This window comes from Eleutherodactylus coqui, chromosome 6 (genome assembly GCF_035609145.1).
Source record: "Eleutherodactylus coqui strain aEleCoq1 chromosome 6, aEleCoq1.hap1, whole genome shotgun sequence".
Taxonomy (NCBI): domain Eukaryota; kingdom Metazoa; phylum Chordata; class Amphibia; order Anura; family Eleutherodactylidae; genus Eleutherodactylus; species Eleutherodactylus coqui.
In genome coordinates, this window is record NC_089842.1 from 33,334,631 (window position 1) to 33,349,772 (window position 15,142).

The 15,142-nt window shown below is 49.6% G+C and overlaps 1 protein-coding gene across 2 annotated transcripts in view; it reads left to right on the plus strand.

Moving 5' to 3' along the window:
- The window catches only part of LOC136632018 (NACHT, LRR and PYD domains-containing protein 3-like), a 1,080,175-nt gene that overhangs the window by 669,048 nt on the left and 395,985 nt on the right, over positions 1-15,142 (plus strand). The window contains exon 1 of one of the 2 annotated variants that reach the window (XM_066606556.1): positions 14,487-14,537. The exons of the other annotated variant lie outside the window; for it this stretch is intronic. The gene's annotated coding sequence lies outside the window, so the exon portion shown is untranslated. Of the gene's footprint in view, positions 1-14,486; positions 14,538-15,142 lie in introns of those variants that run through there. 2 annotated transcript variants of the gene reach the window in all.

Here is a 15,142-nt window from a genome sequence, read left to right on the forward strand (position 1 = left end):
CTTCGCTAGAGGCGTGGAAAGATCTAACACAAAAAGGCATTCAAAATTCACATAATACCCCTCTAAGGATACCACTGGAAACGCTCGAATACTTTATTCCTAATCTACAACTGAAGTCATGGTCTAAAAATAATATAAACTATATCTCTTATCTCTACACAAAAAACACCCTCCACACCTTCAATTCCATGACGACATTGTACAACATACCAAGCAATGAGGCTTTTAAATTCACCCAAGTGGCTTCCTTCTTACACACCTACAACCTTCAAGACATTAGAACCCCTGACATAACTCTCTCTTTCCTAAACTCCAATATCAAAAAGTTCCCTACTAGGTTATTCTAGGACATCTTTTCGGGAAATCTGAAAACCCCTGGAAAATGTCATCTTATCAATTGGGGAAAAGACTTAAACCAAAACGTTCCTATTACTAAATGGCTCCGAGCTTTTAAATGGGCGGGTCAAGCTTCACAAGGAGCTGCCTTGATCGAAACCCATATAAAAACCCTGACACGTTGGTATTACACCCCAACGATTCTGAACAGCAGAGGTCTTTCAACTGACAACCAATGCTGGAGAGGCTGCGGACTTGCAGGATCCATGATACATATTTTTTGGTCATGCCCACGTCTTCGCCCCTTCTGGATAGACACTTATAACCTTATTAACAAAATATCCGGTATCAAGCTACCCTTCTCTCCAAAACTAGCCCTTCTACTACTTGACCCTGGTAATATCCACTTCCCCTTGAAAAAACTTATTGGTCATATTTTATTAGGTGCCAAAAATCTAATTGCTAGAAAGTGGAAGTCCAACACAATCCCGAATGTAAAAGAACTGACCCAACTTATATCCGAACATAGCATTTTTGAAAAGATCATAGCTCTTCGTAACAACAATATCTCACACTATTACGATATGTGGAATCCATGGTTAAAAATCTTCCCCTGTTAAATGTAGTTTCTCATTAGATAAGCAAATTTGGGTAGACCTCGTTTAGGTCTTAAAGTCAAGGCTTATCACTTCATTAATGCATATCCCTTACCCTTCCCCCCTACCTTTCCTTCCTTCTTCCCCTCCTCCCCTCACATTACCCCCCCCCCTCCCATCCCTCCCCTCCCTATTTTCCCTAACGCTCCCCTCCTCCCCACTTAAAGAAATAAGGATATGTGCCTTCTATTCTAACTGCATAGTACACTAGTTATACAATGTCGTATCTTACGAGAGAACCTAATGTCAGAAACGTTGTTATTGGAAATGTTTATTTATATATATATGATTGATTTTATATCTCTGCACATATTCATTAAAAAACTATTGTTGGAAAAAGAAAAATTTTTTACTGGGTGTCTGGTGGGAGTTTAAGTCCATCACTATTGCACAGTTAGGCCTGTTTGCGGCCTTCTGACAATTATTTTCTGCCTGGAGTTTACCTTACTATAACGCTCTCAGTAAAAGTCTACACACATAATTAGAAGATTATTTACACCGGCCTGTGTCTGCAGTGAATTAGAGACGCACAGCGTACGGCCACAGCGACTGATCGGGGGGAAGTGATATACGCACTATATAGCCGGTATTCTTTGACCAAAAAAAAAAAAAAAAAAGCTCCTCAGTTGGGCTACCTTTGACCGTTTAAATTTCACTGGTTGTCTGGTGGGAGTTTTAGTCCATCACTATTGCACTTCGGCCTGATTGCGGCCTTCCTGACTATTTTTTTCTGCCTGGAGTTTGCCTTACTATAACGCTCTCAGTGACAAAGTCTACGCACATAATTCCAAGATTACTTACACCGGCCTGTGTCTGCAGTGAATTAGAGACGCTCAGTGTATGGTCAACGCAGCCACTTATAGAGGGAATGTGATATACACACTATACAGCCTGTGTTCTTTTTAAAAAAAAAAAGCTCCTTGATTGGGCTACCTCTGACCGTCTGCATTTTACTGGGTGCCTGGTGGGAGCTTTGGTGCATCACTATTGCATTGCTAGGCCTGTTTGCGGCCTTCCTTCCATTTTTTTCTGCCTGGAGTTAGCGTTACGATTCCATAATTATTTACAGTGGTCTGTGTCTGCTCTATTTATAATTCACCATGCTGAGGGGCAGGGGTAGGGGTCGAGCATGTGGACGCGGGCGAGGATGCGGAGTCCCAAGTGAGGGTGTGGGCACAGGCTGAGTTCTTGGTCCAGGTGTATCCCAGGCGGCTGCTGCGGGATTAGGAGAGTGGCAAGTTTCTCGGGTCCCCAGCTTCATATCACAATTTATGGGTCCACGTGGTAGACCTTTATTGCAAACAGAGCAGTGTGAGCAAGTCCTGTTGTAGATGGCAGAAAATGCATCCAGCAATGTATCGGGCACATATTCTGCTACGCAGTCCACTGCTGAAACTCTGAATCCTCTGGCTGCTGCTCCTCCTTCCTCATAGCCTATACTGCTGCTACAAAAATGGTACTGGTTTCTGCATATGCTTCTGCTACATAAATGTTACAGGGGTCTGCTGATACTGCTGCTACAGAAATGTTACAGGGGTTTGTGTATACTGCTGCTAGAGAAATGTTACTGGGGTCTGCCTATACTTCCACTACAGAAATGGTACTGGGGTCTGCTACAAAAATGGTACTGGGGTCGGTCTATACTTCTGCTACATAAATGTTACAGGGGTCTGCCTATACTGCTGCTAGAGAAATGGTACTGGGGTCTGCGTATACTGCTGCTAGAGAAATGTTACTGGGGTCTGCCAATACTTCTACTACAGAAATGGTACTGGGGTCTGCCTATACTGCAGCTACAAAAATGTTACAGGGGTCTGCCTATACTGCTGCTACAGAAATGTTCCTGGGGTCTGTTTATACCTTTGCTACAGGAATGTTACAGCGGTCTGTCTATACTGTGGGTGCACTAAGTCTTCCCATCGCTGTGTTTTACCTATGTGGCACAAATAATACAGTGACTGAATAGGCCAGAATTGCTGGCCGAGGCCAAGTTGCTTGGCGGGGCGAAACTCTCCCATGGTTGGGCACTCCGATTTCTTCCTGTGTAATACCATCTTTGTGCACTTACAGCATAGGCTAGGCCAAGGAACTCAAAGACTGCCCCTTCCAGTGTTGAGCTATCTATGTTGTGACACATGGATTTCCCATTGCTATGTAACTCAGGGCACCTTGGGTCACAAAGGTGGAGGCTTTTAACCGAGCCTGACCCTGGGCCCGCTAATGTGCTTCCCACATAGACTATAGCGGGTCCTGGTCATGGTGTCTTGGCCTTGTAATGCCACCTTCTCCTCCTGCTTGGGGTCAGGGGATCAGCACTGGGCATCATGTATTTTCTCCCGTGTTACCACAGTTATCTAAGACACTGGTTTGGGCCAAAGAAGAGGAGCGTTACTGCATTGATGAGAACTTCACAGCTGTACAAGCATCGGAGTCTGCTCTATGCCCACGATTGATGCGGGTGTGTGCAGAGGCCTATGTACTCGGCACAGTGAAATTCTGGCATGTTTGGGCACTATCATTTCTTCATGTTTATTACTGTCTTCGGGTTCCTTCGGCTCGCCTACGCTGTGGGTGCACAAAGACTTCCCATAGCGGGGATTTACCTGTCCGGCACAAAGTCACTGACTGACTTGGGTAGGGTGCATAGTGCAGCTTGCTTTCCCCTTGTGGTGTCGATAGAGCTATCAGACACCTAGACAGAATGAATACTGTGTGGGCACATGGACTTCCCATTGCTATGTCAGTCGCGGCACCTTGGGTCTCACAAGGTGTTTGCTGGGACCGAGCCTGGCCAAGGGCCCGCTCACATTCTTCCCACACAGGCTACAGCGGGCCCTGGTCATGGTTTCTTCGCCTTGTAAAGCTACCTCCTCCTCCTGCTTGGGGTCAGGGGATCAGCAATGCGCATCATGAATTCCCTCTCGTGTTACTACAGTTATCTGAGAAACTTGTTTGGGCCAAAGGAGAGGAGCGTAACTGCATTAATGTTACAGGGGTCTGCCTATACTGCTGCTACACAAATGTTACAGGGGTCTGCCTATACTGCTTCTACACAAATGTTACAGGGGTCTGCCTATACTGCTGCTACACAAATGTTACAGGGGTCTGCCTATACTGCTGCTACACAAATGTTACAGGAGTCTGCCTATAATGCTGCTACACAAATGTTACTGGGGTCTGCCTATACTGCTGCTACACAAATGTTACTGGGGTCTGCCTATACTGTTACTTCAGAAATGTTACTGGGGTCTGCCTATACTGTTACTTCAGAAATGTTACTGGGGTCTGTCTATACTGTTACTACTGAAATGTTACTGGGGTCTCCCTAGACTTCTGCAACATAACTGTTACTGGGGTCAGCTTATACCTTTGCTACACAAATATTACAGGGGTCTGTGCATACTATGGGTGCACTAAGTTTTCCCATCACGGTCTTCTACCTATCTGGCCCCCCAAAAAACACTGACTGACTAGGGCATGGAGTGTGGGCCGAAGCTAACATGTATTTTCTCTCACGTTACCACAGCTATCCGGGGCACGGCAATGGGATTTTTTTATGTACCGTCGGTGGCTTGCTGGGACCCACCCATGCTGTGGGTGCACACAGACTTCCCATAGCGGAGTTGTACCTGCCTGGCACTTTAAAAAAAAAAAACAGACTGACTAGGGCATGGAGTGTGGGCCGAAGCCAACATGCATTTTCTCTCACGTTACCACAGCTATCCAAGGCACTGCATTGGGACAAACAAGAGGAGCGATACAGCGCTAATGAGACGTTCACAGCTACGCTAGCATCGCAGTCTGCTCTATGCCCGGGATTGCTGAGGGTTTGTGCAGAGGCCTATGTCCTGGGCGCAGTGAAAGTCTGCCATGTTTCGGCACTCTGATTTCTTTATGTGTACTGTCTTTAAGTTCCTTGCGCCCACCCATGCTGTGGGTGCACACACACTTCCCATAGAGGTGTTTTACCTGTCTGTCCTCAAAAGACTGACAGACTCGGGTAGGGTGCAGAGTGCAGATGGTTGACCACTTGCGTTGTCGATGAGGTATCTGACACCCAAACAGAATAAGTAGTGTGTGGACACATAGATTCCCCATTGCTATGTCACTCACAGCACCTTGGGCCACACAAGGTGTTTGCTGGGACGGAGCCTGGCCAAGGGCCCGCTCACATCCTTTCAGCACAGGCTACAGCGGGTCCTGGTCACGGTTTCTTGGCCTTGTGAGGCCACCTCCTGCTTGGGGTCAGGGGGTCAGCATTGCGCATCATGTATTTTCTCTCGTGTTACTACAGTTATCTGAGAAACTCTTTTGGGCCACAGGAGAGGAGCATAACTGCATTAATGAGACCTTCACAGGTGTACTAGCATCGAAGTCCGCTTCCTGCCTATGATTGCTGAACCTGTTGGCCAAGGCCTATGTCCCGGGGAAACTGCAACGGCGCCAGGTTGGGCCTGTGGAACTTTTTCCTGGCTAATCCAGTCATTGGAGCGGTGAAAGAAAACGTAACGGATTTACTGAGACCTTCACAGGTATACTAGCATCGAAGTCCGCTTCCTGCCTACGATTGCTGAAGCTTTTGGCCGAGGCCTATGTCCCGGGGGAACTGCAACGGCGCCAGGTTGGGCCTGTGGAACTTTTTCCTGGCTAATCCAGTCTTTGGAGCGGTGAAAGAAAACGTAAGTGATTTAATGAGACCTTCACAGGTGTACTGGCATCAAAGTGCGCTTCCTGCCTACGATTGCTGAAGCTTTTGGCCGAGGCCTATGTCCCGGGGGAACTGCAACAGCGCCGGGTTGGGCCTGTGGAACTTTTTCCTGGATAATCCAGTTTTTGGAGCGGTGAAAGAAAACGTAAGTGATTTAATGAGACTTTCACAGGTGTACTGGCATTGAAGTCCGCTTCATGCCTACGATTGCTGAAGCTGTGGCCCGAGGCCTATGTCGTCGGCGCAGTGCAAGTCTGCCATGTTTGGCCACTCTGAGTTCTTTATTGTTCATGTCTTGGGTTGCGTTGGACCCACCTATGCTGTTGGTGCACACAGACTTCCCATCGCAGTGTTTGACCTGTCTGGCACAAAGACACTGACTGACTTGGGTAGGGGGCAGAGTGCAGATGGCTTTCCCCTTGCGGTGTCGATTGAGCTATCTGACACCTAGACAGAATGATTACTGTGTGGGCACATGGATTCCCCATAGCTATGTAACTCATGCCCACGTTTGCAGCTCCTGACGGAGGTGGCACAAGATTAGAATGAAGATCGAACGTGAATTTCTAATTGATTCTCTACAGCATTGTGGGCTATCGCCCCGCCCCTTTTAAAGATCGTTGCTACCTGGCCCTGCCAACCCTCTGCAGTGTGTGCCTCCGGTTCCTCCTCATCGCAGACGCACTTATAAATAGACATGAGGGTGGTGTGGCTATGCAGCCAGCATGTGGCATGAGGGCAGATAAGGGCTGCGCAGGGACACTTGTGTGCACTGCGGACGCAGGGTCGTGCGCGCGCGGGGGGGGGGGGGGGTAATTTGTGCAGCCATGTAACCCAGGAGAAGAGGCAGCGGTGTGTTCCGCAGGCAGTGCTTGTGCTTGGTTGGAGGTAGTGTGGTGCTTAGCTAAGGTGTGCCTTGCTAATGAGGGTTTGTCCGAAGTAAAAATTCTTAGGGGGGGGGGGCACTCTTGCCGCAATTGTGGCTTAATAGTGGGACCTGGGAGCCTGAGATGCAGCCCAGCATGTTGCCCCTCGCCTGCCCTATCCGTATATGTGTCGTTTCCATCACTTTCTTGGGTTTTCCAGATTTTCACAAATGAAAACCTTAGCGGAGCAAAAATGTTTGAGTCGCCTATTGACTTCAATGAGGTTCATTACTCGAAATGAACTCTCGAGCATCGCCGAAAGTTCTACTCGAGCAACGAGCACCCGAGCATTTTGGTGCTCGCTCTTCTCTAGTCAAGACCCATTTAGACATGGATTGGATTGATTAACTGCGTGTATGGCCGCATAATGTTTTTCCTCAATACGTTGCAGTTGGGACTATAGGTCTGCTTTGGTTGGTAATACACTGATCATCTTAGATAGCAACAGAGAGTATAGTGAAGGGGCTGGGGACTGGGGGGCGGGAAGGATAAGAAAGGGTTAAGGGAGGAAGCGACCTGGGTGGTAAGAGGGGTTTAGTGTTAGGAAGAGAGGAAGAGGAGGAATTTTGTTCTCAGTCCACGAGAGAAGAAGGAAGACGTGTGAGGACTACAGAGCGCCAAAGCATCATGGACCAGCTAATGCGGCAAATTAAGGAGGCAGTAGCCAGTCATGGTCCCCAGTGGCTACTGAAGATGGCGGCAGAAGTTGGAGCAGCAAGGCCGGATGAAGCTGGAAAGGTAGAAACCCCTTTGGAGCCGGTCGCCAGCACTGAACCGCGTGGAAGGCCCCGCAGAAGAAGATTCCCCCCTGCCAGGCTGACCCCAAGTCCAGCCGAGAAGAAGGGGGGCCGAAATAGAAGCCTGGGAAAGGCGAAAGAGAGCGGAAGCGGAGTGGCGTGGTCGCAGTGCAGAAGTTCAGGGAAGAGCCAGGGAGCAGTCGGAAGCAGCGCGGAAGAAATCACGGAGGTTGGATCGGGACTTAGCGGGAGCGGAGAGGCTGTATCCGGGTCGGGTAAGTCCGGCGCGGGTGTGGGGCAACCCGTGGCTGGCCGCCGAGCATCGTTGGGTGAGTTGGAGCGGCCCGCGCGCGGCGCTGGCCGCGGGCGGAAGGATCCGCGGGCCGGAAGTAGTTCCGGCATCGGGACTTCTTGGCGCAGAGGAACCAGCGATAGTGAGGAGAGTAGGTCACCCGGCAGCGCGAGAGGTAGCATCACGCAAGCAGAGGCACATAGGAGCAAGAGGCAGAGGAGTGGAGCTGCAAAAGTTGTAGGCTCAGGAGCAAGGGGACGTGATACAAGAAGGGGGGGCGAAGCGCGGGAAGAACCAGCGGCACTTGGCAAGCCCAGCGCAGGGCTTTATCGCCTATGCCTTGGGGCACAGCGCCACCGCATGTAACGCACGCCAGAGGGCAGCGCGGTGAGCATACATTAATTGAGGCAGAGGTGTTGTGGCAAGGGGGGGAGGGAGCAGATAGGGAAGGGGCAGCAGCAGGCAGCGAGTATTCAGGGAGCAGTTATCACGGGGCGGGAGGCAGAGCGTTTTGGAAAAGGGCGAGTCGGCACGAAAGACGCGCGTCGGCGGGGCAGAGTAGGGGCGATGCAAGCGGACATGCCAGCTCATCTTCGCTGGGGTCCGGGGATGAAGGCGCAAGCAACGCAAGAGCTAGTCGGGCGAGCCAAAACGAGCGCGCAGGAGTGCTGCAAAGGAGAGCCAGGCGTTACAGCCAAGCGGCGGAGACTTGGGCTCCGCAGTCGGCGTTACATTTATCACCGGCTTCTTCCACAGATGATAGAAGGGTCGGCAGTAAAGGCAGGCAGAGCGTGTCAGCGGCGGCCTTCGTGGCTCCCAGCGCACAGAGCCCAAGGAGCCATGGTGTCACCCAAAATAGGGTCCCGGCGAGGAGTCCTACTTATCACCAAGCAACGTCACCCGCCCCAGGTTTTCCCTTGGCAAGGCCGGAGGACGACAGAGCAGGTGAGTCGACATATGGTAAAGCATGGGGCGATGCATCGCCCAGTGGTACAAATGAGTTTATGGTAGCGCTAAAAGCGCTGCTAAATCAGTTTGATAAAAAGAAAGGACTACCAGTGTCCTATGATCCAGGGAGTAGAGGCTCGCCTGAATTTGGTAATGTGGCTCACGCACCCGGGTCTTCGCCTATGGGGGCGAGCAGGAGAAGCGAAGAGCTTATTAAGGATGGTTTAAAATTTTCAGATTCCCTATTTTGTGGTTGCCCCATTGGGAGTGGGCTCACGGAGGAAGTGGTTCAGAAGATAAACAACGGTTTATATATCGATATTTGGTCCCTATTATCGGTAGAACATGTTGCAGTCGATAAAGAGCGTTTTTCGGAACGGGGAGTCGACAAAAAAATGAAAATAGCTAAAACTTTTAGTAATTGGTTGCAAGCCATCCTAATGATGGCGCACGTGATATGCCAACGGCATCCGCAAAAAGGTCTGGAGCTGTTGGTATATATAAATACAATTCATAGCGCCTACAAGCTACACGGCGGTTCCGTCGCCTAATCTCGGGTGTAAAAAACGTTAGTTGGGCAACGAAGGCAACTGACTCATGGATTCAATTAATCCTAGAGCAGAAGCCGCCCAAGACACTTTTTCCAGTTAACAACACGGGAATCACCGCACAGCAGGCACCGGGGGCGCAGAAGCCCTCAGGATCTTACCGGGCGTTTAACGAAGGCCATTGCCGCTTTTTGGCCGCATGCAAATTCCGACACGAATGTTCCTTTTGTGGAGGAACGCATGCAGCAGTACGTTGTTTTCGGCGGCAAAGAACAGTGGCAGTCCCCGGCGCGCCCGCAGCTGGGAACAACCCCAGTGAACGTCCAGTACCTGGAGTGGTAGCTCGCCAGATACCACAAGAGGCTGGAGGCAAATCTGCTTAGGTCAGGTTTCACCTCAGGTTTCATTATTCCACATACCCCGGTTTCGGCTCTCATGCTCAGCAGCAACTTAAAATCCACATGTGACAACAAGGAGCTGCTGATGGATAAGTTGCTAAAAGAGGTAAAAATGGATCGAAAGGCGGGTCTCTTCAAGGAGCCGCCGTTCGAGAATTTGCGGGTTTCTCCTTTGGGCCTGGTACCAAAGAAGGAGCCAGGCAGTTTCCGGCTTATCCATCACCTATCTTTTCCGACGGGCAACTCAGTAAACGACGGAATATCAAAGGAGCAGACGGCGGTGTCGTATACTTCCTTCGATAGAGCGGTCGGCTTAGTCCGGCAAGCTGGTAGGGGAGCGCTTCTGGCAAAAACTGATATTGAATCGGCTTTTCGCTTACTTCCCGTGCATCCCGACTGCTTTCATTTATTGGGTTGTCGCGTTGACAACTTATATTTTGTAGACATGTGTCTACCGATGGGCTGCTCCATCTCATGCTATTATTTTGAAGTGTTCAGTTCCTTTCTGGAATGGATGCTTAGGCTTGAGACGGGCATCTCATCGGTTCTACATTATTTGGATGACTTTCTGTTCGTGGGGCTGTCAGAATACGCAACGTGCGGTTTCTTGCTCGCCTCATTCGAAACGCTAATGAAGAAAGCGGGTGTGCCATTGTCTAGAGAAAAAACGGTCGGGCCGGTGTCATGCCTGACCTTTTTAGGCATTGAAATCGATACAACAGACATGGTTTTTTGATTGCCCGACGATAAAGTGGCGCGGCTTCGGCAGACAATCAAAATGGTTGGCAGTTCACGGAAGGTAACACTGCATCAGCTACAAGTGCTGCTCGGACTGTTGAATTTTGCGTGTCGGGTCATCCCCATGGGCCGCCCGTTTGCCAGGCACCTGTCTTTGGCAACAGCAGGAGTCAAGGAGCAACACCATTTTGTCAGAGTGACAAAAGGCATGCGAGCGGACCTACATGTATGGCAGGTTTTCCTCCGGTCTTTTAACGGACAGGTGGTGTGCCAGACAGAGGAAGTAGCAAACGAAGAACTTTGCTTGTTTGCCGACGCGTCCGGTTCGTGGGGTTTTGGCATAATTTTTGGGAACAGCTGGTGCAACGCCCCATCGCCAGTGGAGTGGATCGAAAGGCAGTGGGTGAAAAATATCGCCCTATTGGAAATTTTTCCCTTAATGGTGGCCATGGAGTTTTGGAGACAGGCCTTAGAGAATAAAAGTATATGCTTTTGGTCTGCTAACCAGACAGTAGTCAGAGCTGTAAACAAACAGACATCTTCATCCTTATTGGTGTTGGCGGCGATACGCCATCTGGTTTTGAAATGCTTACAAAATAACGTCAGACTGAAAGTGAGACATGTGCCAGGCGTGTTGAACAGAACTGCTGACGCTCTTTCTCGTTTCCAGATGGAGAGTTTCAGGGAGCAGCACCCAACGGCAGATGTCGAAGGGGTATGTTGCCCGGCTTTCTTATGGGAAAGAGTAGAAGAGAGCTCCTAACTGATTCGCAATTCAGTAGCGGAATCAACGTGGAAACGGTACAACGCGATATGGAGAGTATGGATGGCAGCGGCGAGGGGAAATTTTCCCGAAGAAGCGCAGGCGAGGGTTGTGACGCTTGATATCCTAACGGATCTGCGTCAACGGGGTGCGTCGGTGGACGCGGCGAAGAAACATTTAACGGCCATCGCGTTTTTGCTACGCCTTCACGGCACCTGCGATGTGACCAAAGAATTTATATTTGGTCAAATAATAAAGGGTTGGAAGAAAGAGAAGTTGTCAAAAGACGACAGGCGACCAATTACGTTCGAGTTACTTTGCGCCATGCTAGACAGTTTAGAGTCAGTTTGCAGCGGAACAGAGGAGCTAGTTTTGTTTCGGGCGGCTTTTTCCCTTGTGTTTTTTGCGGCGTTAAGGCTGGGAGAGCTGGTATCTCCAAGCAGGAAGAAACACGGCGGTTTGCTGTTTGCGGACATCATATGCATCGAAGGAAACGTTAAGCTATGCATCAGGAAGTCTAAAACCGACGTGTATGGAGACGGCGAGTGGCTGCGAATAGCAGCTCTGGGGTCCAGATGGTGCCCAGTGTCATTGTTAAAACAATATTTGGCCAGACATAGCGGGTCAGGCCCGTTGCTAGTACACGCTTCCGGGGCTCCGCTGACTAAATTTCAGTTTGGGGCAGTCATGCGCGCATGCTTAGCAAAACTGGGCTTGCAGCCCAGCGAGTTCGGCACCCATTCTTTCAGGATTGGCGCAGCAACGTCGGCCTTTAGCTGCGGCATGAAAGCGGAGGAAATAAAACGAGTGGGTCGGTGGAGGTCGGAGGCGTACAGATCGTACGTCCGACCGGATCGCAGAGTGTTGTGAACTCAGGATGTAGGCCGAGGGGCCTGTATTTCAGGGTTTTTCCTGTTTCTTTCTTTGGTTTTCTTTTACAGATGCGGAATGGACTGTGTGGGAAAAGAGAGCCTGGGCCAGGCCTATCAGTGCAAATTTGGGTTTAACTAGCGCAAAAGTGAGATGGCATGGCATAAGAGGGCTACAGTGGGCCAGGCTGCTACATGAAATTTTATGCATCCGCAGGTGGTCTCCGAAAAACGTGGTGCTGGTTATCCATGCCGGTGGAAATGATTTGGGAAGAGTTAGTGGCGCCGATGAAGGAGGATATGATGCGTTTTCAAAAGTTCTTTAATAAAGTTATCTTGGTATGGTCGGATATAGTAGCTAGGAGGTTTTGGAGGGAGGCCAGAGACACCGACACTATAGAGAGGGTTAGAAAAAGTGTCAATTTCAAAATGTCGAAATTTGTTAAATCACTAGGCGGGGTAGCCATCAGACATTGGGAGTTAGAAAGGAGGGAGGCAGGGAGGATGAGGCCAGACGGGGTTCATCTCAGCGATATAGGGATGGACACTTTCCTATCAGGGTTGCAGGACGGGGTGGAGGCGGCTCTGGCGCTGGCATGTGGGGGGCGGAATGCAGCGTAGGACTACACTGCATCCTTCGTGGCGGAAAAGTGGACTTTCCATGCCAGCTGGGGATTGGAGGGTGTTTACAAGCCACTATGGGCTTTCTCACTCCTTTACAGAGTTTTATGGACTTTCTAGCTCAACAATAAATTTGGTAGGCATGGAAAGAAAAGAAAAGGAATGTTAAATACATTTTTGGTTATAATTGGTTAATAAAGCTGTGGCCTTCCCACAACTATGCCAGCAAAAAGTTTATTGTTTTGTCGTTATTACAAGGGAGCAAAGTTAAGTGGGTAGGAAGTCCCCCAAGTCTCCATTATTCTTGTAATGTATTAGATTTATCTGAGGTCATGAGTAGTGTGGGTTCTGCAGACTGTTTAGAATCACCCTGGTGTGGAGAGACCAATATTGGGAGCGAGGTCAGGTCATCAGGATTCCTGAGAGAGAAGGCTGTAGGGGAGACAGGTGGTGTGGAACCACTGCTCCCAGCATTCCCATTCAGTGCTATGCCTCCATCAGGAGAGGGAGAGTCCATCTGTTGCACTTCCCAATTCTTTGCATCAGTGGTTCTGCTCACCTTCTGCCTAATAAATGGCCTGTGCTGCCCAGCCTGGGGGACTGTAGTGTTCCCAGGCTGTCCCTGTCCCTCCACAGCATTGATGGATGCCGCGGGGTGCCCTCCAGGGCACTGGATAGCACCACTGCCAATCTGCAGCGCTTATAGCGCAGTCGCTGATTGATCCTCCCAAGGGGATTGGGGGGGAAGGGGTGCATGCTCCTCCAGTGCCATGACAGGAGGTCGCCGGGCAGAACATACAGCTGCCATGCCACTCAGGAAGACACTCAATGGAGCTTCTGCTAGGGATGATGTAACCCCTTTCCTTTTGTTCCTCTTGGCCATGTCTCAGGGGGTAAGTGTAATGTGTGTCTTGGCTAAAAGTGGTGATATGAGGGTCCGGAGCTCTGGTTCTTGCCGCCTTACGCCGCCATGCTGAAGCCGTCCCCTATCCCTTCTGCTTTCTTTCAACTACATAGCATTCATTGAGCACTATGTATCCTGTGGAGAAGGCCAAAGTGGTCAAGAACCGTTTCTCCCCTGGATCCTGTGGCTAACAGCTGAGGACCCGACCTGCTCCTGCTTGATTATAGAAGCTGGAGCTTTAATCCTGCGCTGTGTTTTATTACTAGCCAGGATTAAAGCCTAGAACCAAGTGCTGTAAATTTACTGTGCTTGGTCCTTAAAGGGGTTGTCCCGCGGCAGCAAGTGGGGTTATACACTTCTGTATGGCCATATTAATGCACTTTGTAATGTACATTGTGCATTAATTATGTGCCATACAGAAGTTATAAAAAGTTTTTTACTTACCTGCTCCGTTGCTAGCGTCCTCGTTCCCATGGAGCCGACTAATTTTCGCCCTCCGATGGCCAAATTAGCCGCGCTTGCGCAGTCCGGGTCTTCTGCAGTCTTCTATGGAGCCGCTGGTGCAGAATGCCGGCTCCGTGTAGCTCCGCCCCGTCACGTGCCGATTCCAGCCAATCAGGAGGCTGGAATCGGCAATGGACCGCACAGAAGAGCTGCGGTCCACGGAGGTAGAGGATCCCGGCGGCCATCTTCACCGGTAAGTATTGAAGTCACCGGAGCGCAGGGATTAAGGTAAGCGCTCCGGTAAGCTTTCTTTACGTCCCTGCATCGGGGTTGTCTCGCGCCGAACGGGGGGGGGGGTTGGAAAAAAAAAAAACCCGTTTCGGCGCGGGACAACCCCTTTAAGGGGTTAAAGGGACTTCAGACTGAGCCTTGAATTTTATGGGGAAGTTGCTAGAAATAAGAGGGGAATAATGAGTCTGTGAGAGGGAGTAGCCTGTCATCTATAAGAAATAAACTATCACTTGTGTATTATAGGGTTAAAATCCTAGGGAACCAAAGGTGAAAGTAACTTTTAGAAGTCCCTCCCTTCTTTTGCACACAGACTTTTCCTGGAGATCTGGTATTTCTACACCCTGCGCTCGGCTCTCAGGTAAGACCTTCATCTCATAAGCTGATTATATAAAGTATCACTTGTTTTATGGTGAACAGTTGTACAAGGGGGTCACAAACTTCAGGAAGATCCAATCTTCAGACAAGTTCAGAGCGTTATTATTAGCCGTTCAAGTCAATGAAAGAAACATCATAAAGTACAGTAAGTCATAAACACCACATTTATCAACCCCTTCAGAGGCGAAGCTAAAGGCTCAGGGGCTCGGGCCGCTCCTCCTGTACCCACACCTAAACTGCGCTTTCCAAACATGACTTACTTCCTGGACTAGATCAAAACTTGTTTGCAGCCCCTTAGGCCAGGCTCACAGGAGCGTATGATTACTGCATATTACGTGCGTGTTGTGCGTGCATTTCATATGCGGTAATTTGCTGGCAGTCAAGTACATTGCTATACGCAATTCCTTGTGGCGTATTACACGTGAGAGAGCCCATTGTTCTCTATTGATGCATCATCAACTCCGCCCATATGTAATTACATTGTATATGGTCAGCATATATATTGTGAAGTGATGGTGCGGGAAATGTAAACAAAAAAAAAACAGATGGACTACGCATGACAGCCTGCGGAGAAAAAACTGCATGCGG